The sequence below is a fragment of the Ursus arctos genome, unplaced genomic scaffold (genome assembly GCF_023065955.2).
Source record: "Ursus arctos isolate Adak ecotype North America unplaced genomic scaffold, UrsArc2.0 scaffold_8, whole genome shotgun sequence".
NCBI classification, from domain to species: domain Eukaryota; kingdom Metazoa; phylum Chordata; class Mammalia; order Carnivora; family Ursidae; genus Ursus; species Ursus arctos.
Window position 1 is genome coordinate 72003456 of NW_026623100.1, and position 27247 is coordinate 72030702.

At 41.4% G+C, this 27247-nt stretch overlaps 1 long non-coding RNA gene across 1 annotated transcript in view; it reads right to left on the reverse strand.

Annotated features, from left to right (window-relative positions):
* LOC130543143 (uncharacterized) overlaps positions 1 to 27247 on the reverse strand; it is a 134458-nt gene that overhangs the window by 89821 nt on the left and 17390 nt on the right. The window lies entirely within an intron of this gene.

Sequence of the window (27247 nt, forward strand, 5' to 3'; positions counted from 1 at the left end):
CTCCCCATCAATTTGCTAGTTATATTTTTGTAGCTATTTTTAGATAATTTAATTTGCATACTTAATAGTCTTACTGAGTTAATTAATTGGTTTGCCCTCCTCCTGAGCAAAACCAGTTTACTAATTCTTTCTTTAGATGGGTCTAATATTTTGATTTAATGCATCCATTGTATTTTAAAGTTCATTTATTTTTTTATTTCTAGATGTTCTATTTTTAAATTATTTTTCAACTTTGATGTAATACTCTTTTATTCCTTGTTCATATTTTCTAGTATCTCTTTCATTTCCTAAAACATAGGCTACATACTTATTTTACATTGTATGCATGCTATCCCAATATAGTTTCAAAATCGTCCTATCTGAAATTCTGACTTGAAAGATTTCTGAAAACGTAATTTTCTTTTTAGCAAGAGGGTGGACAACAGTCATTCACAAACAAAATCCAAACTGCATTTGCCATGAGACTATTTAAAGCTTCTGTTTTTACCATTTCGTGCCCTTTGCTCTGAACTGTTTGATTATGTAGTGTTGCCACGAATCTACCATGATTGGATTCTATCATATTTCTAAGTATCCAAAAAATTCTGAATTCTGGACCCTATCTACTTCCAAAGGTTTTCATTAAACAATTGTAGTCCAATCGGACTTTTGTGGAAACAACTCTACTATCTGTTTCTGGTATTGGCTCTTGGTCCTAAAACATTCTTTTGACTGTGAGTTCACATTCTTTGCAACTTCAGCTTTGAGAATTCTTCAAATTTGTGTTGAAATTCTGATCCTCTGGAGAGAATTTGTTTCTTTCAGTTCCCTGGAAGCACTATCAGTGAAGGACCACTTTGATTTAAATTCTCTGCCTGTAAGAGATGGTTTAGGATTACAATTCCTTAAGTTAAGCAAATTCTCCCCCTGAATGCAAACACTTAAATAGGTATGTTTTCTTGTCTCTTTCTGTGGGGGAGGTTTATTTTTGCTCAGTGATCCCTAATTGATCCTTGAATTGACTTTGGATCTATCACCGGTCCCCTGAGCCTTGAAATGGAAGGTGATGGACAGCAATGGTTGGCAGATTCCCCTGAAGTAAAAGCTAAGATTAGCATTCCCCCATCTCACTCTTTTTTAGGGGTTTTAAGGAATCCTTTCTTTCCTGTAAAATCAACGATGGGCTTAGAAGAAGGAAGTTTTTATTTTTAGAATACTTAATAAAGTTTTAAAGATATTTTTCTTGGGAGGGTTTTGTTGTTGTTGTTTATTTAGTACATGATACGACAAGAAAAAAAGCTCCCATGGCTCTTTTTTTCTCCTTCTGCTCTACCAGTCTTACTGCTCGGCTTTCACTCCCACGCTTGTAAGATGGTTGCTGTGCTGCTAAGAATCTTATCACCCCTGCAGGTAGAAAGACACGGAAAGAGAAATGGGAAAGAAAAAGCATATACTATGTGATCTCTTTGTTTTCAGCAGGAAAATAATCACCTTTACTGGGAGACTTCTGCCGACCGTTGATTAGCCAGAATGGAGCCACATGACCCCCTTGCAGCAGGAAAACTACGAAATGAGCTGGACACATTGCATTATGAATGATGGGAGTTGTTATTAAGGAAAAATGAAAGAATAGATATGCAGTAGGAGCCTAGAAGTATCTTCCACAGCCTGGAATCATCAGAACAATAGCAAATAAAGACATGCATTTTTTTCTCACTCTGGGCCATACACAATGACAAACTAGATATGATATAAAAGATATGGAAAGACCAGAGCTTCTCAACCTCAGCACTATTGACATTTTCAGCCAGATGGTTCTTTCTCATGGGGGCTGGTTCTGTGCCTTGCAGAATGTTTAGTAGCATCCCTAGTCTCTACCCTTAGACACCAGTGCCCCAGAAACAGCAGACCAACCAGTATGTCTCCAGACATTGCCAAATAGCCCTTTGAGGGGAACATCATCTCCAACTGAGAACTACTGATATTGATGTTGATACCGACGTAGATGAATATAGATGTTTACATGCAAATGCGTATACGAATACATGCACGCACAGACACACGTACACAGGGAAAGATACGTACAGCTGTGTGCGTACGTAGTGAGATTTATTTATTGCTCATCCCTAACATGGAGATGGTAGGCTTTTGGGGTTCCAGCTTGATGTGGGTCTTTTATTTAATTTGCATTGAGACTAGAAGAGGAAGGTACTATTTTTATTGTCCATATACATAGATGGGTAAACTGAAGCTCTCAGAGATTAAGTAACTCAATGCCTTCACAGTTAGTCAGCCACAGGACTGGGACATGGACAATCACCAAGAGTAATTTACATTGCTTTGATTTTACGTAATCTGAACAACCTTAGCGCTTGCTATTCCCTTCACAATCACTATCTCTGAGTCTAGGATCTTCTGCTGCAACCACTTGTTCTGTGACAGTCTGTCTCTTGCCCTTTCCGTTGCTACACCTTCTGGTTGGCTTCTCCTCCTCGCAAGGATCTCCTTGTGCAAAGATCTCCATTTCCCCAGGCTCAGCTCAAATAACATCAAAACTATGTAGAGAATATTCACACTTCACATTGGAAGGTGGACTTCCTCCAACTACAAATTGCATAATTCTAAAATTCTTTTATCCCTTAAGCAGGTAATCCTGGCTGAGCAGATATCCTGCTACATGGCCCAGATCCACTCCTCGGGAACAAGTTACTTTGGTCTCAGCAACTGGAAATAACAGGGTCTTTAAAATAACTTATGATCATAACTCTGACCGGGAATGGTCCTTGGCTGGAGGGAGTTCCCTTATCCAAGGTTATGTTCCTCTCAGGGGGCGGCCCATGGACAATGACCAGCCAATACAGTCCCCATGCCTCAATTTGGAACATTCTCAAATGTGATCCCAGCTTCCGTTGCACTGGCTGAGGCTCCAGTTGTAACAATTTGAATAACTGGTCACCTTCTCTTTCTGCCCAGTTCTGCATATCTCACTTCTTTGTAGATGTACCTTGAAAGTAATCAGCAATAAACCTGCTTCATCCAACTTTTTGTCTCCAAGTGGTTTCTGGGTAATCAGTCAAGCTCGGTGGGGTCAGAGGTGGATCTAAGAAGTGAGCCAAAGAGAAATGGGTGGGGCACTGCTATAAACTGTTAGTTAGCATATCAGTATAACATTTTAAAAATCGTGTGGCACTTTCCAGTAGGGAATATTCTCTTCTGCTAAGCAAAATGTCTTATCTAACACCCATGAATTCCCTGGAAGTTTGCAGAAACTCCTCCTCATTCTATAGTGAGAATGTTAGAGACTATATCACATAGGCCAGTGTCCAGAACCAGGGCCATTGTTCTCCTCCTGTCTCTTCCTTCTATGCCTTTCTGTGGTGTTAGAGTACCTGGCCCCCTTCTGCAGTCTTCCTAGGTAAAGGTTTGCCCCAATTGAACAGCAGAGGGCAGCAAAGCCCACATTCTGATCCCAGAGACACAGATTTCCCACGGTCTCATGGCACTTAATTTCAGAGAACTTTGTCTCTGAAGACTGAAATCAATTAAGTTACCAGTCTGGGGTGAAGATTCGAAATAATTAGCAAGAGGAAATCTATAAATATTGAGAAAAATGAATCCTGGGATAAACCCCAAAGCACAAGGAAAGATCAAACCCAAGGTGCATTTCAGCTCTGCTCCGACAGAGCCTCAGTTCCTGAAATGTTGGAGCCAACGAGTTAAATGTTGACACTTGAGGCAAGGCTGTCACCTTCCTTTCAGTCGCCTTCCCATGCAGTTTATTTTTACACCTCTTCCACTAAATGGCCAAAGGTCACTAGGAAGCAAGTAGGACAGATCGCAGTCCTGACTTCAACTAACCTGCAAGGCCTCCATCGACAGTTGGTATCCACAGTCTAAAACTCACTAACTTAGGTACCATGCACTGCATGTGTAATAATCTTAGAAGAGAAATTAGAAGCACACGTCTTGCCTTACTGCCCAGTGGGGATCCACGATGTCTGCATTCTTTTTGCAAGGTGCCTAACAGATTAATCCCAGAAAACAAAAGTATGGTCTCAGAATATGTGCTAAAACAGACACAATCAAGAAGCAATAGCATATGAAACTCTTTCTGTTCCAAGGAAAACAAAAAAGCAAATAAGGAGAATCATAAGCATCGAAGCTAAAAATCTCCTTAAGATCCTCTTATCCAAACTCTCTAATTTTGCAAATGAGGTAACAGAGTCTCAATGAATCAAAGAGTGAATCACTCACAAAGAGAATCAGAAACCAGCCGTGGCAGGATATATTCCCGTAGGAACTAAGTTTGGTTAATTTGTTTTCATAAATCATAATTCATTAATGCCTTTGGTTTGCTTTCAGTGTTTTACTATTACAAGCAATTTGGTTTGTGTATCGTGATGCATATTTGCTGGCACTCCTGTGGCAAAGTTTCTCCAGAGCAATTACCTAGAAAAGAATAGGTGGATTGCAGAGTGCACACATTCGCAAGTTTTCTAGATAATGCCATCCTTTTTCCAGTGTGGTAAGAACAATTTGCATTCCAACAAGCACTGGGTTGGTGTTCCCATGCTTCACATCTTTGCCGACACTTGGAATCATGTAACTTCATAATTTGTGTCAATCCGGTTGGTGTTTTATCAGTTTTATTACGGTTTTAATTTGGACTTCCCTCGTTACTAAAGAGACTGTAATTGTAGTTTAAAAACCAAAAGTGTTTCCTTCTCTGTGAAATACCTATTCTGGTCCTTTCCCCATTTTTCTGCTTTTAGTCTTATTGATTTGTAGTAGTTCATTTTATATTGTGGATATTTCTCCTATGACAGCTACATGCATTGCAAATGTTTCCTGGCATATTTTGCCATGAGTTGTCCATTTAATTATGATGCCTTTTGAAAAATGGAAAACTCTTAATTTATGGTAATAAAACTTAATAATATTTTCTTATATTGTTTGGGATTCTTGTGTCTTATTTAAGAAACTCTTCCCCATCCTGATGGGATATTCTTTCTTTGGGCGGCAGTGGGGGGGAAAGGCAAAGGGAGAGGGAGAGAGAGAATCTTAAGCACGCCATGCCTAGCGTGGAGCCCAACATGGGTCTCAATCTCACAACCCTGAGATCATGACCTGAGCCTAAATCAGGACTTGAAAATTTAACTGACTGAGCCACCCAGGCACCCCCTAAAGGGATATTCTTTACATTGACTTCAGGATTTTAATCTTGCTTTTCACACTTAAGACCTAATCCCATCTAGACTTGACTTTTTGGTACCGTGTGATTAGAGTTCCATTTAAATTTTTTCTGTATTGATACCCAATTATTTCAAAACCAATAAATGAATCCCTTCCCCAGAAATCTTCCAGCTACCTATGTTATGTATGAAGTTTCTACATATGCTATTTTCTTTGTTTTCATTTAGTCCCATTGTTTGATTTGTCTATCCTTTGTTTTGTTTTGCTTTTTTAAATATTTTATTTATTTATTTGACAGAGAGAGACAGCCAGCGAGAGAGGGAACACAAGCAGGGGGAGTGGGAGAGGAAGAAGCAGGCTCATAGCAGAGGAGCCTGATGTGGGGCTCGATCCCAGAACACCGGGATCACACCCTGAGCCGAAGGCAGAGGCTTAAGGACTGCGCCACCCAGGCGCCCCCGATTTGTCTATCCTTTGAACCAGTACCATTGATCTGTTGATCCCGACATCAGTGACAGCCACTACAGCCTTTTAAGAATTATTTATATCTGATAGGGAAGTTCTTCCATCTTATCCTTCTTTAGAATCTTTTACCTACTCTTGGCCCTTTGCTCTTTCATTTAAAGTTTAGAATTTCCTTGTCAAAACCTCCTGGGATTTTGATTAGATTTGCATTGAATCTATTGATCAATTTGGGGAGAGTTTGTATTTTTATATCATATTAAATCTTCCTATTCAAGAACATGACATGTCTCCCAACTTCCTTAGGATTTTAACAATTGTCTTTTAAAAATGTTTTCTTATTTTTCCATACATGCCTTAGACAGATTCAGTTAAGTTTAGTCCTGGGTACCTTATATTTTCATATTTCTATTGCAAATGGTATGTTTTTTAGGAAATCACATTTTTACAACTGTGAGCTGATGTATAAAATACAATTGACTTGTTTATTAATATTATACTATATAACATTATTAATTTTAATTTTAACAATTTTCTTTTTTTAAGGTTTTATGTATTTGAAAGAGAGAGAGCGCGCGCGCACGAGTAGGGGGGAGGGGCAGAGGGAAGGACAAACTGATTCTCTGTTGAGCAGGCAGCCCCACCTGGGGATTGATCCCAGGACCCTGAGATCATGACCTGAGCCAAAGGTAGATGCTTAACCAACTAAGCCACTCAGGTGCCTTTAATTTTAACAATTTTCTTATAATTATGTTTGGGTTCTCTGTGGAACCAACTATGTTATTTAGAAATAATGGTAGTTAAATTTCTTGTTCCAAATCTCATATTTTTCTCATATTACATTGCTTATATTACACTTTATTTTTCTTATATTAGTTTGTTGGCTAAGATGACCAGCAGATGGTTAACAGAAGAGTTGACATTTAGCATCCTTGTCTTTCCCTGTGTCTTTGGGGAAATGCTCTTAAATTTTATTACTGAGCATGATAGTTTCTGTAACATTTATCAGGTTAAAAAAAAAAAAGACCTATTTCTAATTTGTTAAGATTCATTAATAATAATGGAATGTTTTGGGGAGCCTACATGGCTCAGTCAATTGGGCATCTGACTCTTGCTTTTGGCTCAGGTCATGATCTCATGGGTTGTAAGATCGAGCCCTGTGTTGGGCTCCATGCTAAGTGGGGAGTCAGCTTGCAGATTCTCTCCCTCTGCCCCTCGCCCTACGCTCTCCCTCTCTAAAATAAAATAAATAATCTTTCAAAGAATAATGATACTAGAATGTTCAATGTCTTTATGGAAATGATTCCATAGGTTTCTCTGTCAGTCTCGTATTACGGTACGGTAGGCACAAAGCTATCCGCGTCCTAATCCTTGGAACCTATGACTCTGCGAGCCTATGACAAAAGATACTCTACAGAAATGATTAAGACCAAAGATCTTGAAATGGGGGGGTAGATGATCCTGGATTATACAGGTGGGCCCAACCTAATCAGATGATCTTTAAAAATGAGGGAAAAGGGCAAGAGTGGGTCAGCGAGATGTTGTGTCAGAAGGACTCAACCCACCATTACAGGCCTGGGATTTGGAGAAAGGAAAACATGTACCAATGTATCAGCCTCCAGAAGCCAGAAAGAGTTTACAGCCAGCAAGAAAACTGAGACGTCAGGACGACAATCACAGGTACTGAATTCTGCCAGCAACCCCAGTGAGCAAGGAAACGAATTATCCCCTAGAGCCTCCAGGACAGAATGCTGCCGGGGGAGATCTGCTTCAGACTTTTGACTTTCAGAACTGTAAAACAATGAACTCATGTTATTTTAATCTACTAAATTTGTGGTAACTTATTACGATCGGCAATAGAAAGCAAATCACATTAATAGATTTTTTATATTGAACCAAATTTATATATCCTGCTTGGAGTTTCAACTTACATAAGCACTGGTTAGTATTCAGCTAAAGACTCCAGAGAACCTCTTCTGGATGTTATCTCTACACCTTCCTTTTCTCCAGTACTTTTTTCCCAAAACTCTGTTCTTTTGTCTCCTTCGCTCAGTGAGAACACATATCTCGTTTGTGATCCCCTCCCATACTATCATCCAGAAAGTGTAATCCTCTGAAGAAATCTATTCCTTGGGACACCTGGGTGGCTCAGTCTGTTAAGAGTCTGCCTTCGGCTCAGGCCATGATCCCAGGGTCCTAGGATGGAGTCCTGTATCGGGCTCCTAGCCCAGCAGGGAATCTGCTTCTCCCTCTGCCTGTTGCTCCCTCTCTCTCTCTCAATCAAATAAATAAAGAAAACCTTTAAAAGAAAAAGGATTATACTCCTGCACTGCCTGTTTCTCCATATCTAAACGTAAGGGTATTTTCAAAGTTCTTGTTGTTTACGGCTGGAAGGTAAAATATTCCCAGTTATGGAATTATTGCATTGCATATGTTCCCTTTCTATGTATATATATTTGCTTTAGAAATATTCACAGATGACAGGCTGGTGTATTTCTGCTTAATTATCTTTGAATGGGGCATTTACCACCCAGGCTGTTACTGCCCCCCAAATAGCACAGGACTCATATTCTTGACTTGCTTCCTTCTTACACGATGTCACTAGAGTCTCCTCCCTTCAAAACATTAAGTGAAAAGTTGGATGCTGAGTAAAAAGTTTATTTAAGGGGTGATTACTGGTGCTTGGGGAGTAGTCAACCATGGAACTGTGTCTCTGAGCTTCTCTGTAAATGCAGCAACACCGTCATTGTTTTTAATCATATACCTTATCTTTCAAGGATGGGGAGCCCCTGGAGCTTGGGTTTTATCACACAGCTGTGAGTCAATTGCCCACTCTGGTAAGAAGCTGAGTAGCAATGAATCATCTCCTGCTTCTATTTGGTCGATAGATGTGTCATTTTTCTGAACTGGGCCTACTGATGAAAAATTAGCAATGTCCAAATATCACCTGTCTTGTTTGGAAGCTGGACCAGAGAAGACAATGGTCAAGTGTGGTCATGTAGTTTCTCTTCCTACCCTACCAGCTCTGCTAATTTATAGACTGCAATGAACTAATAATAATAAAAAAAATGTTTTTCCTGTTCATTATGTGGCCTATTTATGCTCCAGTCTTAATACCTCCAAACTTGGAGACAGTAGTGGAGAACTTCAGAAATCCTTATCCTTGTGTCCACACTAAGTTCAACTTTGATATTAAGGAGTATCGGTCTTTGTTGACATCAGGTCGGCCTCAATATGATAAAAAGAAAATTGCATCTGACAGAAAAATATCAGAGATGGTAGAGATTAGGGGACTGTTCTTAGTTGTAGCATAGTTGAGATTTTCTATTTCATTTCAGTGTGTTGGATAATAGAGCTTTTTGTAAATGTACAGTTACTTTAACTACATTTGCCAGACTAAAAGCAAAGCCTTCCAAAATTCTCAAAAAAAAAAAAAAAAAAAAAAGAGCAAATTCTATTTCTCCTCCCATCACTACAGGAAGTGAGGACATGGGACACTTCTGTTCCCTCTCAAGTCTTTGGTTCCGGGTTCCTCCTCGGAGGTAACTTGTCTTTTTCTGTAATTAAGCCAACATGATTATCCATCAGCAGCCCTTTCAAGTTTATCACTGTTATAACATTGGTGTTTCCAAAGAGACGGTAATGTGGAAGGAAAATGGTTTTTAGGGGTGCCTGGGTGGCTCCGTCGTTAAGCATCTGCCTTCGGCTCAGGGCGTGATCCCAGGGTCCTGGGATCTAGCCCCACATTGGGCTCCTCCCCTGGGAGCCTGCTTCTTCCTCTCCCACTCCCCAGGCTTGTGTTCCCTCTCTCGCTGGCTGTCTCTATCTCTGTCAAATAAATAAATAAAATCTTTATAAAAAAAAAAAGAAAGAAAATGGTTTTTAAACAGACTGAAGGCATTTAATTGAGATTCATTGTGCACATTAAAATGCAAATGTTTGGGAAGTTTACCGTACAAAAGCACCCTTCTAGGTAATGCGATATTGAGCAGGGCCCACAGCAGTGTTCTCAGCGAGTGCAGTTAATTCCCCTGGAATGTGCTTTTCACCAAGATAGAAAATATTTCTGATTAGGTATGGAGGGTTCAAATGAAATCAGAGCGGCCCGGTTTTGCGTGGTCAATCACAAATACATTCCTGTAATTGATTCATTAAGGAAAGTCAAAACTAAGAGGGGAATTTCTCTGAGTGATCTGAAAATTCATTCCCTTCCTGTTAGCATGAATAGATTATTAAAATATTCTCCTTCTACCTATAATTGCATTCAGTCCAAAAATTAAAATCAACATTTTTAAACCTAATCTTTAAAAAACAAGGTAATTTAGAAATAGACGTGCATACTTCACCTTAGTTCAAATCTGAAGCAAATCTCGAACACAAGACAACAATGTTTGGTGTCACTGATCAGCTACTTTGGAGCCTTCCAGCTCTTTCTCTCCATTCTCCCTACACTCAGGAAATGCATCCTAAGAAAGGAGTCAGGGGAAGGGAGGGTGCTAAATCTTACTTCTGAGACTATGACGTAAAGTGTATCTGAAGGCTCTTGTTGGCTTGGATGATTCCTGAGAAACTGGGCATCTGAGAGAAGAGTTTAGTTATACTGTCTGTGTCTTCTGAATTTTGTGGTTCAAATTCAAGTTGGACTTTTTTTTAAGGACCTTACATTTTAAGAACCATATTACATATCACAACTGAGGACTCCTTTTGGACAGGAAATATACATCTCACACAGCTTTATATCTTCAGTGCCCAGGACTGGATTGGGGGCATTGTAGAGGCTTCTTTTTCTGTCTATGGAACTCACCATTTGATTTCTGGCTATCCTGTCCTCCCTAAACTTCACTGTATATATACAAAGATAAGCACTAAGGAGCACAGGGCCCATGATTTGTTAAAAAAAAGAAAAAAAAAGTCAAGGTTAAGGAAATGTGCTACTATAAGAGTAAATTTTTCTAAGTCAGTGCATACCAAACAAAAATAGTCTGCTGTAGAGGCAGATTGAGAACACAGACAATATCCTCTTAATAGAATTAATTTAGCTCTCAAATAGAATCAATAGGTCACAGATCCTTATTGCTAAAAAGGGTCTCAAAAGCCATTTACCTCATGAGGATTATTAATTTATCAATGAGACGTTAATCTGTGGCAGGCATTTTGCAAGAACCAGAGAAACAGTAGTGAATCAGAAAGGTTCCCTGCCCTCAGTCATCAGGGCAGTGCTATGAAAGTATCAATGCATTGATTTAATCTGTGTAATACGGGCCCTGATGGCCAATGATGTGACCCATACTCCATCAACAACTCACTATGAATTTTTGGACTTGTCTCACAATTCCTTCAAAACTTACTCATTTGCAGAGGAAAAATTAAAGGGGGGTTACAGGGGTGTCTTTAACTTAAGGTGAAATACTAGGCATTGGAGTTTGCCTCTCTCTCCCTGATACCACTGAAATAAGAAAGAAAAGAACAAAGAGGAATAAACCACTAGTGATAAAGTGAAGGGAGCGGAGGATAGAAATCCCATTGATAAAGAGTTGTAGAACTTCGATAAGAAAATTGTAGATAGGAGTGGGTTGACAGATAAAATGGATGGAGATTGTAACAGCATAGAATATGGATGAGGGAGCCACCATGAAAGTCACAGCTGGTCTACCCAAAGGACCTCAGAGAACTACTGAGTTCAGAGTCAGCCTATATGTGGGGGGCAGGAGTAACAAGGTGAATAGAAGGAACAGTTAGAGATCATTCTATGGGACAACTGCACAAACTGTTACGGGGCCTTCTCCTGCCCTTCCCCAGTACACAGAAAGCAGGAAGCCGGTATCTACCATCAAGAAATCCATCAGGTGGAAATTTCTAAAGAAATTAAGTGAAATGCTTTGGAAAATTTAAGTCTTCTACTGTGACTGTGGGGACTCTAGACTAAAACTTTCTTCTCTGTGGTATTAGGGTGAAATGGCAACACAAGCCCAGCCCCTTCCCACTCAAGAGTTAAGCCTGATTGTTAACTGGGTTCCTGCCCTGAGATCCTAGCTGGACTACAACCCTAGCGAATGCCCAGCCAGCAAACAGGCTGACTTCAGTGATGCTTGAAAAAACCATCCCAGAGAAACAAAATAAACATGACAGCAGATTTCTTGTTGGAAATAATGCAAGCTAGAACACAATTGAGCAACATCATTGAAATTCTGAGAAGACGACCCAAGAAGTCTTTACCCTGGGGAAAATATCTTTCAAAAATGGAGACAAGATAAAGACTTTGCAAACACACAAAAACTGACAGAATTAGTCACCAGCATATAGTTACTACAGAAAACCTTAAAGAAAATCTTTCAAGTGGAAGGAAAATGATATTAAATGGAAATACGGTTCTGCACAAAGGAGTGAAAAGCACCCGAAATGGTAACAAAATGGGTACACATAAATACTATTTTTCTTATTATTTCAGTCTATGTAAGAGATAACAGACCACTGAAAGCAAAACTAATAATTGTATTTCTGAATTTTTAATCTATGCATAAGTGAAATGTATGATGGCAGTAACACAAAGATCATTGGGGGAGAAATGCAAGTATGCTGCTGGAAGGTTCTCACAGCATCAGCAAGGTGGTATAATATCACTTGAAGGTAGTTATAAGTTAAAGGTGTATATAATATACCCTAAAACAACCACTGATGTAACAACAAAGAGTTATAGCTAATAATACCCAGCAAAGAAGTTAAAATAAAATAGTAAGACATGCTCAATCCAAAAAAGGCAGAAAGAGGGGCGCCTCGTGGCTCAATCGGTGAAGTGTCAACCTTCGGCTCAGGCTATGATCCTGAGGTCAAGTCCCGCATGGGGCTTCCTGCTCTGCGGGGAGCCTAATTTTCCCTCTCCTTCTCCCTACCACTCCCCTTGTTTGTGCTCTCTCTCTCTGTCAAATAAATAAATAGAATCTTTAAAAATAGATAAATAAAAATAATAAAAATAAAAACAAAGAACAGGTAGGGCAAAAGAAAATTTTCAATGACTACATTCTCGAAGCAGGATGAAAATGACCGTGAGGAATGTGTCAGTGATGGGGCTGATGGCGCTGGTGGGCAACAACCTCAAAGGGCAGGGGGCTCAGACAACGCACAGAACTAACTGCTTAATAGTAGTACTAAGGGTCTAAGAAAGATGTCAACCCTATTTCTGGGACACTTGGGCCAAAATGCAATCTAGTTTGGCAGAGATCAGGAGACCTCTTAATGTATCTTAGTTGGGGTACAGGATTGGACCTCTACGTTCAGGGAATAAGAAGCTCCTAATATTCCTAAACTAACAACAACAAACTCAAAAATGTTTTTGACAAGTTCCAGGAAACAGTTCTCCAGCTATGAAGCCATGAGGCCTTGAGCAGGGGTCATGGCGGAGGGACCAGAGGGAATGAGTCCATCAGAAGGACATTGTTGGGGCCGCCTGGCTCCGGCCCGGTACCCCATTGCGATCCCGGATATCACAGGCTTAGAGCACTGTGTGTGGTGAGATGGACTCTCGGCCCCCAATACCAGCCTCCACCTGCAGGGTCCAATTGGGGTAGAATGCTCCACAGGGGGACTGCTTTCTTTTTGATCCTACCTGTAGGTCCTTTGAAATCAAAAGTAGGATGGCAGACCTGGATGGGACTTTAGAGATCTAGTATAACTTCCTCATTTAATAAAGGGAATTGGAGGGGCAACCGGGGGGGTTCGTTGGTCAAGTGTCCAGCTCTTGATTTCGGCTCAGGTCATGACCTCAGAGTCGTGAGACTGAGCCTGGCACTGGGCTCCATGCTGAGTGTGGAGCCTGCTTGGGATTCTTTCTGTCCCTCTCTCTCTGCCCCTCGCACGCTGCCACTCACACTCTCTCTCTCTCTCAAAAATATATATTTTTGGAGGTGCAGAGGAGTAGAACCTTTGCTAAATGCACCTGCAGGTGGATATTGGACCAGGACAATTAAACCCTGACCTCTGGGCTAATGCTATGCCTACTGTCCCTGAATTTAAAAACCACATGACCACAAACTTGGGACTATGAACTTCATCCAAGGAGCCTCCCAAGAGGGTCCCTGCCCCATGCAGATGCCCCCCTTTCATTCCCTTCCAGCTTGACGTGCTTCTTGAAGTTACTTAGGATCACCGTGGGTTCGGCTGTGGCATGTCCCCAAATTTTAACTGCACCAGACATAGTTCTCATTATGGCTGAAGCAAAAAGGCATTTCCTGTTATTGTTCTCCCTAACCTTTTTTTTTTTTTTAAGATTTTATTTATTTATGTGGCAGAGAGACAGCCAGCGAGAGAGGGAACACAGCAGGGGAGTGGGAGAGGAAGAAGCAGGCTCATAGCGGAGGAGCCCGATGTGGGACTTGATCCCGGAACGCCGGGATCACACCCTGAGCCGAAGGCGGACGCTTAATGACTGCACTACCCAGGCGCCCCTGGTCTCCCTAACCTTTTAGGAATCTAAACTGATGAATGTCACTGGCTGTGGGAGGTGACTGACAGGCAGAGGCTGCCAGAGACTTGTCATGGGATGAATGACAGCTGAGGGCCCGTAACCTTTTCCCACCAAAACAGGGAGACAGAAAGAATAAAAAAAAGTTGCCAGGAGCATATCAGATTACCTGTGATTCGGAACAGGAAGGGCAGGACTTGGAAGAGAAGATGGGCGGAGTCAGGTGGAAAGGTGGGGCACTGACTTTAAGGCCCACCCAAAGCTGGCACCCACCCCAGAGGAGATGAGATGGGAAGGCTCGCACTTTCCCTTGAGGAGTTCAGTGTCCAAGCAAAGTGACAACAGCGTCGGTCCAGATCTCGGCCATGCCACTGGTTTGTCCTGCAATTTCCTTTAGCTTCGGGACTATCTTTCACAAAAAATGACTTAGAACTCTAAGGAATGTGGAGGCTTTAATCTGTCATATCATTGTCTGTGCGCGATATTAGTGCCAGGTTAAGGAGTGTGGATGAATGAGACAAACATACACATACGGCCTCTGCCCCCATAGAGTTTACTTAGGTAAGTGTGGTGTGTGTGTGTGTGTGTGTGCCAGAGTGCATGTGTGCATGTGTGTGTGTACACATATTTACACACATCATGTATGCTTAGTACACATAGCAAAGTGAGCTTACCAAGTGCACAGTTTTCATTCAACTGGTGTATCGGGAGACTATTCCAAAGATTTCCCTCAAGGCGACATCATCCAGCATAATGGAATGAGCAAAAGCTTTGAAATTCAAGCACTAGCCCAGCCATCCCCCGTTCCCTTCCCTCGTGAAATTATTTGACTTTTCAGATTTCCCCCACTCCATCCAACTTCCCATTTGTCATCTTGTGGCAGGGACCACCCTGTGAAGGCACTGGATATACCTCGCACAAGGACATTCCGCGCTTTAGTCATGGAGCAGGGATGGTTCTGGGGCCCTCAAGGTGTCCATGAAACCAAGGCAATGAGAGAGGAGGTGTGGGAGACGCTGGTATGGCCACGCCGCAGTGCCTTGTAAATAAGGAAAATACCATTGCCTCCTGGGACCTACACTGTGAAGCCAACACAAAATGGGTCATGGCAGAGTCATGCAGAGCCACCTTAAGGATGTGGCCACCAAAGGCACCCACATTTCATCAGAAGGGCCTGGGAAGCCCCCAGAGCATAAGAAAGGAGAAGATGCTGAGGAACCACCTTTAGCAGAAGGGTCTCTCTTGAATTTCCTGATAATTTAGCCAAGTTTCCATGTTTTAAGTTCACTTATCTGATCTCCTCCCAACTCTGCCACCTAAATAACTCACCTGTGACCACTCCTCCCACCCCCTCTGCCACCCCCTCTCCCTGCCTCCACTCTCATCTCCCTTCCAATCGTTCTCTACATGCAGCCAGAAAGAGCTTTCTAAATCATAACTTTTATGTTGCTTTCCCCACAGAAACACTGCAGCGGTCTCCTATCATGTTCAGTGTAAAATTCAACGACGCTAATGTGTTTTAGAAGGCTTCACAGGCTGACTCTTGCCAAGCTTGGCAGCGTCATTTCAGACCGGCTCTCCCCTCCCAAGATAATCTCCTGCCACCCTGCACAGACGCCGGCTGTCCTAGGGCACCCCCTCCTCCCTCTCTCCCCTGGCAGCCGCCCCTGCCCCCACGTTCCTCAGTTCTCCATGTGGGATCCGCTTTCCCGGTCCCTAAGTCCTGGGCTGATGCACCTGCGTGTGGTCTCAGGCGCCAGAACCTACCCTCACCTTCGTGTTTTATTACATTAGATTGAGTTGCTTACTTCACCCATTGTCAGCTGGACCGTAAAACACAGAAATTATGGCTTCACTCCCCATGCTCCGGGTTCTGTATCTGAAAACTAGAAAGGACTATAGCAATGACCTCACAGGATTGTTATGGGAATCAAAAGAGCAAATATGTATAAAGCATTTAGAACAGTTTCTGACAGAGTAAACACTATTCGAGTGCTTACTTATACTATATATATAATATACAACTTACATATGCAGTAACATATATAAACTACAGAATGATATCACATGTTGTGGTGGATATTATTGATATTCTTGATATTATTACTATTTCTGCTATTATTATGATACCTCTTTCTGCTGTAATTTTAGAATACAACATAGTGCATGTCAAATAGGAATTTCTCAATTATATGTTAAATAGGAGAATTAGTTGCATACATACCAACCAACCATCTAATTTTTATTTGATTTCCTATGTCACTTGACTACTGGAAAATTTTCACCTGGCCAGCACCAAAAAAAAAAAAAAAAAAAAAAAAAAAAAAAAAAAAAATCTTCCACATTCTTCTACAACTGGCAACCATATTTTCCAAGATGTCACTAAATGGTCATTTTGGTTTTATACATCAGTCTCTTATAAGCTTGATTAGGGTGAGTCACCCTTCCCAAGCCAGATCAACTCTAGGATACTGAATTTGAGGTGCTGAGAACCTAACCATGTATGCTGGGGAAACTACTTATGTTAACACCACTTCTTAAGGTTTTGTCTGGGTGGCCAAATGGACCAAAGAGGATTTTCTGCCCTCTAGAGTCACCCTTTCCTCAAATGTCCCATTGGAAGGACTTACTCTGCAGTTATCTCCACTGCCATCTGGCTTTCCTGTAGAAAAAGGATTTGAAAATGCAGAAAAACATGAAACAGGTAAGAGCTTCACTTCTAAGCTACTTCTTCACCCAGATGGGTTGGAAGGCACAGGCTCAGGGTGTGGGCAGTGGCAGGTGAAGGTCACGTGGCAGGACTGGAGGCAGGCAGCGAGGAGTGAAGCTGAGGATGTGGCCACTGGCCCAAGCAAGGGTGAGTCTCAAGTCTGAAATGAACGGCTGTGGACCTGGGGCAGTGGTAATGGCCAACCTTTCACCAAACCTGTCTCATCATCTTGTGAAGTGTTTAGGCCACTAAGAGGGAAGGATCCTACTGTTAAAAGAAGTAAAGGATGCATCGGGAGCTTACTTAATATTCCAGCAAGAGGCAGAGCAAACCCAGGCAGTTTGACTCCAAGGTCTGTGCCCCTTACCTGTGGTCTTTTGGCTTTCCTCTCTATAACCTGGGCCCAGAACCTCTGCAGAAAATGGATGTGGCAAGCACGTGGTTAACGGTGGGCATATAATAGGCTTCCCTCTAACTAAAGCACCGGTCTAGCGCCTTTGTCCTTGGAGGCCTTAGAACCTACAAGGGCCAGACCTCCGCCAGGGCCACCTGTGTCTCCACTCGTGGCCATACCTGCTGAAATAGAGCCACTACATGCTTTGTTGCTAAGCTGCCTTTGAAACAATGAGGAACTCAGAGTATAGGAGGAGGCACGAGGCAAGCATTATTACCAGATCGAGAAATGGACAACCATCACCATCCATATACTGCAAACTCAGAATTAGGCCGCTGGCTGCACCGGCCACAGACCTCACCTCTGACGTATCTTCCGGCAAATCTGTCTAATTAAGGGAACCCAACAAGAAGCAAAGCCTCATAGGCTTCCTCTGGCCCTGGCACATTCTTGAGATGTCCTTACTTCACTGGACACAAACAGCACACATGTTCTTGTGTGAGTTCTGTGGACAGTTCTGAACGTGGGAAAGTCAACATCCCAGAGCAGAACCGGGTCGCACCCACTCAGTAAGGCAGGTTGGCCCCGCCTCAGAGAGGAACAAGGAGGTGGAGTTGGGGCAAGATGCCAGCCCTCTGCAGTGTCCCCACCTCTGCCCACTCCCTGCACTGGAGTGGTTGCAACTCAGGGATGACTCACCTCCGCCCACGAAAGCTGCATTGCAGTTTCCAGAAGAGCACATTCTCATGTCATGGGCAGGAGAGAAGAGGTCCCTTTCGTTTTCGTAAGAATTTTGTGACGTTTTATGCTTCAGAGATAAGGATCACTTCATTGTGACTTTCAGCAATAGAATTTAATGTTTGGAGAATAAATGTTGCAGTCCTTGGCAAATAGGATAAGCTCCTTCTGCCTGATGGGTTAAAAAAAAAGTTCCTTCTAATGTATTTTCTTCCTTTTGGATACTTTGAATAAAACAAAGCAAAACAAACAAACAAAACAGGCCAGGACCCAGACCGATAGCAGTCAATCCTCAGATTTGCACAAAACATCACCATCTCCTTTCGTATCACTTTCCTCACTGAAACAATCCTCAAGCAGGCGAATACAGAATTGGTCAGAGGAATGTTGCACGTGCAAATCTTAATGAAAATGGTTAATATCGGTTGCCTATCTGACCTGTGTTGGCCCATAAATGAGAAGTCTCATCTCACCCTTATAATCATGTGGGAGGGGAAAAAAAAACCTGTTCCCTTCTTTTTGTAGACGAGAAGATGGAGGCTCAGAGAAGTGACTTGACTTTTTCAAGGTCATGCAGTTGGTCAAAACAGATCCAGGCTTGGGACCCAGATTTCTTTGTTGCCAAAGATAATGCCCTTTTCCTCACCCCAGTGGATGGACAGAGAGCTTAGTGTTACATCACCAAATACAGTGAAGTCTACCTCAGAGGCAGGAGGGAAGATAGGTTACCTGTTCTAAGGCCTCTGGAAATCATATGTATCTATATATACAGATACATAGATATATATCTATAGAGATATATATATGCCATAAGGATTGGAGAATGTAACTTTGCCTCCCTTTTCCACATATTTCCCCAAAGATCTTTAATTTAGGCATGGTTTAGTGGTGCCTGGAAGGAAAATACTTAGTAAGGGCTCTAGGAGGGGCATTAAGAGCTGGAACCAGGTGAATTTACTCTGATATGATGACTCATATGATATCATCTGATATGATTCCAGGGTTTTCTGAGTTTGCTACATTGACAAGAAAAGAGACTTCCCTCTCCACAGAAGCAGAAATAATTTATGACATCCATTTTACTATCTGGAAGGCTCCACATAGCTTTATATAATGGCTTCTGTTGTCTTTATAGATTTTTTTTTCTAGGGAACATTTTAATCTAGCTAGAGTAAATAATATCAATCACATTGCGCATATAATCATTATTGGCCTGAGTCTTGTCTTTGATTGATTTTTAAATATTGTGTTTTCTGCTAGGGGCGGCATGGGAGACTAGGAATGACACTGTGTTAGAAAACAGAAATTTGGGATTCTTGGTCTGATTTCTTCAATGATGAGCTCACTGTCCCCTCAAAAACCCCACCTTGTCTCCCCGAGAAGCCCGGGGAGAAACACGAAATAGAGTGTGGGCTTTGAAGCCTCCTTCTACCATTTTCAGCTGTGTGATCTTGAGCCTGTTAGGAAACCTCTTCTTGCTTCTCTGCTCTAATCCATAAAACAACAATCATAATTAAACATACTCCCCTAGTATGTCGTAAGGACTTACTGTGCAAACTCATATCAAGTTCTTTGAGGAATGCCTGTTTCTCGGTTGTGCTCAAAAATGTTAGCATTTATTGTAATCCTATTCCCACTTCCACTCCAAAACGCTGTCATCACACACTCGGCAAACTCTTACTAATCCTTTACAACTCAGCATACATCTTTCCTTTTCTAGAGAGCCGCCTGGGACCATCCCCTGTGTTGCCTTCAGCAGGATTCCTACTTTCCCCTCTCTGATCCTTCTGATGGGACTTCGTCTTTCCATTCAGTCAAGAAGTATTTAGAGAGCTAAGGTACGCCAGGCTCTGGAAATGTAGAGCTGTCTATGAGCTGATCACTGCCCCCAAACTGCTCACAGTCTGAGACGCATGGCAAGTGCTACAAAAAGGCAGCATGGAAACACCAAGAAGCTGTCTTGCTCAGAAATCAGTCATCTCTCAAACTGTGTAGAACTCAAGGGCAGGCTCCAAAACCGTATTAGCTGTGCCTCGGTTTTCCTCTTTTGCTCCATTCTGTTTCATTCTTTGGCTTTCCACTTTTCTCTCTGGGCTCCTCACCTTTCTTCTCTTAGTTGTCTCTACTGTCTCTTGGGTTTTGTTCTCTCCTTTTCCTTCTCCCTTTTCCCTCTTTGGATCTGGGCTGCATGTGGAAGTAGGAGAACACTCAGGCACATCCTTCTAGAAGAGAGTTTCTCTAGCTGAGTCTTCGGGGTGGAGAGGGATACAGATAAAGCACTGAAGATTGAGGGACTACAGATGGAGTAGAAAGAAACAGTCAGAAGGAACATCAAATGTCAGATCCCTGAGAAGGAAGAATGAAGAAAAGCACGTGTGTGGATGCTACATGCTGAAAAATGCATGGGGATCGGTCAGGTTTGGAACACCCCTAAGATGAAGAAGGAGTGATGGGAGGGGTGGGGTGGGTAAATCTGGCATTCTCCACTCCGGATGGATCACATTCTCTATGGGATGGGTTCTAAGTTGAGGTTTTCAGGAAGAAGGTGGCATGATTCAATTTGCATGTTAGAAAGATCGCTATTTTGGGTGTAGGATGGATTGGAAGAAGCTAGCTGGATGTAGGGTGTTAAGTTATGCTACTGAAACAGTCCAAGAGATGCTGATACTTCAAGGATGTTGGCAAGATGGATCATAAGCACGTAAGCCCTGCTTATGCTCAGGGCCCTAATCCTGGTGCTGCCATTCACAGACACCAAGAAAAATGGTGACTTCTGATGCCTTACACTCCCTGCCAAACATCTGAGCACTTGAAAAATAGACTTTTTGTCCAGGTGGTCAGCTCTTTAATCTCAAGAAAAAAAGAATAAGAGATTTGCACAGTAGTTTACCATCAGATTCCATAGGTAAGAAACATGAGGCCTACATTTGTTTATTCATTTATTGATTCAATATACACGTACTGAAAGCCTTTCATGTATCAGGTCCTGGGGAAGAGGAGCATATCAGAGAGCAAGACAGACTAATTTCCTGCCCTCTTAGAGTCCACATTAGTGAGGGTAAAGCACATAATAAACACGTGTATGCAAATCATTATATCAAGTAGTGACATATTCTATGAAAGAAATAAAGTAGGTTAAGGGGATGAAGTTTGATCAGAGTGGCAAATTTAAATAGGATGGACAGGGAGGGTCCCTATAAGGGGAAATTTGACCTTGATGGAACTGAAAGAGATAGCAAGGCGAATGTCAGGGGAAGAGGGTTCCAGGCAGAAGGAACAGCAAGTGCAAAGGGCCTGAGGCACAAGCATGTATGGTTCCTTGAGGACCACCAAGGAGGCCAGCATGACTGGAGCAGAAGGTGTGGGGGAGAATGTAGCAAGAGTAGCAAGTCAATGAGATAGATGCCAAATCATGAAGGACCTTTTAGAGACTAGTGGCTTGGATTTATTTTTTTTAAGTGTGATGGGAAGCCGGTGGAGAAAAACATTCATATGCTCTGACATGACATATGTTAATGGATTACGCTGGTTACTGTATGGTGAACAGGATAGCAGAGCAGAATGGAAAGAGGAAACCCAAATGAGAGATGGCACTAGCAGTCGAGGGACAAATTGTGGTGGTTTGGACTAGAATTTTTGTGGAGATAGTGAGAAGTGGTAGGATTCTCGATGTATGCTGACGGTGGAACTGACAAATAACATTTTCTAATAGCATTGATATGAAGTGGGAGAAAAAGGGGGAAGTAACGATAATTTCAGGGTTGGTCCTGAGCAACTGCATAAAAACGGTGGCACAGGAAGTCTGAGTGGGAAATAAAAAAAGGAGCTCAGTTTTGGACAGGATAAATTAGAGATGCCTAGTAGATAACTAAGTGACTGTATTTGAGAAGGCAGATAGGCATATGAGCTGGGGGTTCTGTAGAGAGGTTAGAAATGCACATGCAAATTTGGAAGTTATCAGTAAATACCAAGTGTTGGGACCGGATGTGAACACAGATGGAGAAGTTTCAAGGACTGAATCCTATGCAATTACAATAGTTCAAGGTAGGTAAAAGGAAGAAAATCCAGCAAAGGTGACCAAGAAGCTGCAGACAGTAACACGGGGGGACACAGAGGAGAGGGAAGAGTTTCGAGAAGGAAGTAGGTTTGAAAAATGTTAGTGTGAAATCAGCCTCTTCCCTCTCCTCCCATAAATCACATAAAACCACCAAGGGGAATGAAAAGAAAGCTGTCAACCACATGGTTAATAGAACTAGCACAGCTCTAACCACAAAACCATCAAAGGGTGCCAAGCAGTGGAATGTTACAGAGGGCTGCGGGAGAGAGCAAAAAGGTCAAACCCATGGCTGGGTCACCAGGAAGAGCCATCAGCACACTTCAGGGGCACAGGGGCGTGCTGACGTGCACAGCCAGGTCCCTGGGTACACCTCCAGCAATGGAGCCTCCCTGGGTGCCTTTTGATCACGAAACACAGGGGGCAGCATTGAATGAAAAATCACACAAGGAAACAGGGAGGAAGAGGAATTTTCGTCTGAACAGTCCTACGGAAGTCTGCAAGTGCCCATGGCTAGTGCGTGGAAAGAGACAAAGACTAAAAGAACTCACAAACATGACACTGGAGCATAAGAAAATTCGGGCTAACTCTGAGTATTTCTCTGTCCGTTCACCTGAAACAGGTCCTCCAAACAGCTGGTCCAGGAAAAAGTCAACTGTTTAAAGATAAATAATGAAAAAGAACCAGAATCAGCACTATCTAGATACTATAAGAAATGAACAAAAAACCACAAAAGAATGAAAGAAACAGAGAAAACACATGATCTATAAAGAACATATATCAGCTAACTATAGCCACAGAGAAAATAAAAATTGTGATCAAACGTTTCTTTATAACGTGATGGACACTCTGGGGTTGACTAATTCAGGGTCTACTCCAACTCCTTTCTAGCTTTCCTAGCTGGCTGGGAAACACAAAGGATCCTTTCTCAGACTCCTCTGTAGATAGAGTTCTGCCTGTGACAAAGATCCACTGAGCAAAAACACCCATATATGATTTCTAGAAGGAAGCAAATAATAGGATCCACATATGGAGAAACTAAGCTTGAGGCAAGCATAGGGATGGAGGTCATCGGTTCCTCACTCTAGAGCTGAGTTTCTAGTGTATATTCCTCAGTGCCCTAAGCACAGAGCATGGAAGACAGCAGCAATTGGTTCCACTAGAACATTGCCCATGTGTGGCTGGGCACTCTGCTGGCTGCGTAGTATCCAAGCCTATGTGCCTAGCCCTCCAGGAGAGTCGTGAAACCCATTTCATAAACCCATTTTGCTTTAGCCCATCTCGCATAGTTCTGTTTCCATCAACAAAAGACACTGATAAATATTCATAGATTTAAAAAGGGAGAAAACTTAATGAAACAATTACCCCTATTTAACAAATGCACAAAGCAAAGTACAGAAAAGTTAGGGAATAGATAATGATATGAAAGGAAGAGATAAAACATGAGCTGCAAGATCAAGAAGAAGGAAAAACAGAAATGAAGACAAAACTTGATATAAATTATGTATATCACATATCACATTTTACTTTTCCATTCATCTGTTTAATGGACACTGACTTTGCAAAAAAAAAAAAAAAAGAGAGAGAGAGGGAGACAATGATTCCATTTCTTTCACATATATAACCAGAAGTGGATCACTGGATCATATAGTAGTTCTATTTTTAATTTTTTGAGGAAGTTCCATACTGTTTTCCACAGTGGTGGCACCAGTTTGCATTCCCATCAACAGTGCATGAAGGTTCCCTCTCCTCCACATCCTCGCTGACACTAGTGGTCCCTTGTCTTTGTGATAATTGCCATTCTAACAAGTAGAAGGTGATACTTCATTGTGGTTTGGAGTTGCATTTCCCTAATGACTGGTGATGTTGAATACGTTTTCATGCACCCATTGGCCATTTGCATGTCTTCCATGGAAAATGTTTATTCAAATCCTTTCCCTATTGTTTAATCAGATTGTTTATTTATTTACTTTTGCTATTGAGTTGTGGGAGTTCTTCAATATATTTTGGTTATTAACCCTTATCAAACAGATGGTTTGCAAGTATTTTCTCCCATTCCATACATTGCTTTTTCATTTTGCTTATCACTTCTTCTGCTGTGCTGAAGCCTTTTAATTTGATTTAGTACCACTTCTTAATTTTTGCTTTTGTTGTACATACTTTGTGTATTATATCCATACCAATGTCCTAGTTTTTCCTAGGAGTTCTACAGTTTGAGGTCTTATATTTAAATCTTTAATCCAATTCAAGTTTGTGAATGGTGTAAGGTAGGAGTCTAATTACATTTTTTTCCATGTGATTATCCAGTTTTCCCAACACCATTTATTGAAAATACTATCCTTTTTCCCTTGAGTCCCTTGGTTCCCTTGTCAAAGATTAGTTGAACATATATACAAGGGCTTATTTCCAGGTTCTCTATTCTCTTCCATTGGTCCATAGGTCTGTTTTTATGCCAGTACCATATTGTTTGGATTACTTTAGTTTGGTTAATATAGTTTGAAATCAGGAAGTGTGATTCTTCATTTGTTCTTTCTCGATTGCTTCTTGCTCATGATTGCTTTGGCTATTTGTGGTCTATTGTGGTTCCAAACAAATTTTAGGATTGCTTTTCTTTTTCTGTGAAAAGTACCATAGGAATTTTGATAGGGATTGCATTGAACCTATAGCCGGCTTTGGGTAGTATAGACATCTTAACAATATTAATTCTTCTGATCCATAAACACAGGATATCTTTCCATTTATTTGTGTCTTCTTCAATCTCTTCATCAAATTTTTACAGTTTTCAATGTATAGATATTTCACATCCCTGGTTAAATTTACCCCTAAGTATCTTATGGTTTTTGATGTTATTGTAAATGATACTTTTTTCTTCGTTTCTTTTTCAGGTACTTTGTTATTAGTGTAAAAAAAGTGCAATTGATTTTGTATGTTGATTTTGTAACCTGCAACTTTATTGAATTCATTGATTGGTTCTAACTTCGTGTGTGTGTGTGTGCAGTTTTTAGGATATATAATATCACTTGCAAACACAGACAATTTTATTTCTTTCTTTCTGATTTGGACGTCCCATATTTCTTTTTCTTCCCTGATTTTTCTGGCTAATGCTTCCAGTCCTATGTTGAATAGGAGCAGTGTGAGTAGATACCCTTGTCTTATTTCTGATACTTGAGGAAAAGCTTTTAACTTTTTATCACTGAGTATAATGTCAGTTGTGGGCTTGTCATATATGGCTTGCATTATGTTGAAATATATTCTTTCTACACACAACTTGTTGATCCCTTTTACCATAAAAGGATACTGTTACTTTGTTAAATATCTATTTTGAAATTTATTGATTCATATAATCAAGTGCCAGGTCAATGCTAGAACCCTCTTTCAGAGTAATAGGATCTAGGGAGTTAAATGCTCTCCTCATACACAGAAAATTTAGTACTTGTCTCTAGAATAGACAGGAAAGTTAAGGCCCAGTGTCTCAGGAACAATCTGGTAGTAGTGGAAAATTTACACCTCCTTAAAGTGATGTTTGTTCTTCTTGACTTCTATATGTTTGTTCTTCTTGACTTCTAACTTGGTAGATCAGTAATTTAACATCTAACCTTTGATTTATAGACCAATAACACATTCTTGATTTAAGGACAATAATCACCGCAGTTGTGAAAATAAACATTACCACTTATACTGCTTGGCAGAGTCTCCATTGTAAAACAAGCTCCGGGTTTGTTTATAATGAGTTTGGATTGATGGAGAACGTGGCATTCATCTACCAGGGGAGAATGTGGCATTCATCTACCAGGAGTCATTCCAGGCTGCCACGGCAAGAGGCCACATAATTTCTCAAAAAACCCTGCAGTTGTTAAGCAGTATCTGCTTGACACTCAGAGGGTGAAGACCAGAGTGCAAGAAGTACTTTAAATAGAATCTTAAGATTCTTCAGGCACAATGACAGAGCAAAAGACATGAGCTATGGAGTCATCAGATAGGGGACAAAATTTTAATTCACTGACTCATCACTATTTATCCTTGAACAAGTAACTCAAGTCTGAATCTCAATTTCCTCATCTGTAAAATCGGTACACTGATATCTATCTCACAAGGTCGTTGTGAGGTTGAAATAGCCAATGGATAGAGTGTCTAGTACACAGAGGAATCCAGATAAATGTAACTATTATTCAGACTCAATCAACCAATATTTGCATAGTCTATATTAATACATCTTTATTAGACTGTGTACATTTCAATGTAGCCAGTGCCAGAGAAGTGGTGTTCGTATTGGTGACTCTGAGATTAGCCTGCTAAGACCCTACGGGAATGTTTAATCCACAAGTAATTAATGGTGATCAAGAGTTTTAGTGCTAATGCATTTAATTAGTTTTTGTTAGTATAATGTTGATAAATTCAATGGAAACTTTTCTATCTCATTTTACTTCGCTTCTCTGCAGCTTTTGACACTGTTCAAAGCTGTTTCTTAACTATTAGCTTTTCTTGGTTTCAGTTATAACACTGTTCCCCTCCTATGTCCCTGACTGGCCTTTCTAAATCTTTTTGGGGACACCTCCTTTTCCTGTCTCTTGAACGTAGGTTTTTCCTTAGCCATATTTCAGTATAGACTGCCTTCTCATTTTAACTACTCTTTTTAGACAGTCTCTTTCACTCCCAAGACTTCACTTGTTATTTAATTCAGGGCCACTAAGTAAGGTTGTGCAGATTGTGCACTGCCCTAATGTGCTACGTTGAAAAAGAGATTGAAGGCAGACATGCAGTCTATGCGCTGCTTGCCAGATCAAGTACCCCAGGGCCCGTGTTCACCTAAAGGGAGCACTTTTTTCTAATTTATACAAAAGCATTCTGTATGTCAACAGTTGTCCTGATCTAAATGATACACACACACACACACACACACAGTGCAAATCTCAATGCAAAACTTCACAAATTCAGTTGACAGTGGAATCTCCATCTGTATGAATTAACTCCACATGACTAACATGAACTTTCCTCTTCTTCCTCATCCAACTAAACTCTTTCATCTAGGTTCTCTATCTCTCTGGAGAGAAGCGATAGCCACTGAAATGGCCCAGCTAGAAACTCTAGTGCCTTGTGTCACTGCTCCTTCTCCCTTACCCCCAACATCACATCGCAGTGCACACGGTGCTGTGCTTTCCGACTGCCCTCTAGGATATAAGCATGTGTTTCCCCAGCTGGTGGGAATGCTGATGGCTGAGAGCTTCTTGCCCTCATCCCTCTCTGGGGTTCCCCTCAGCC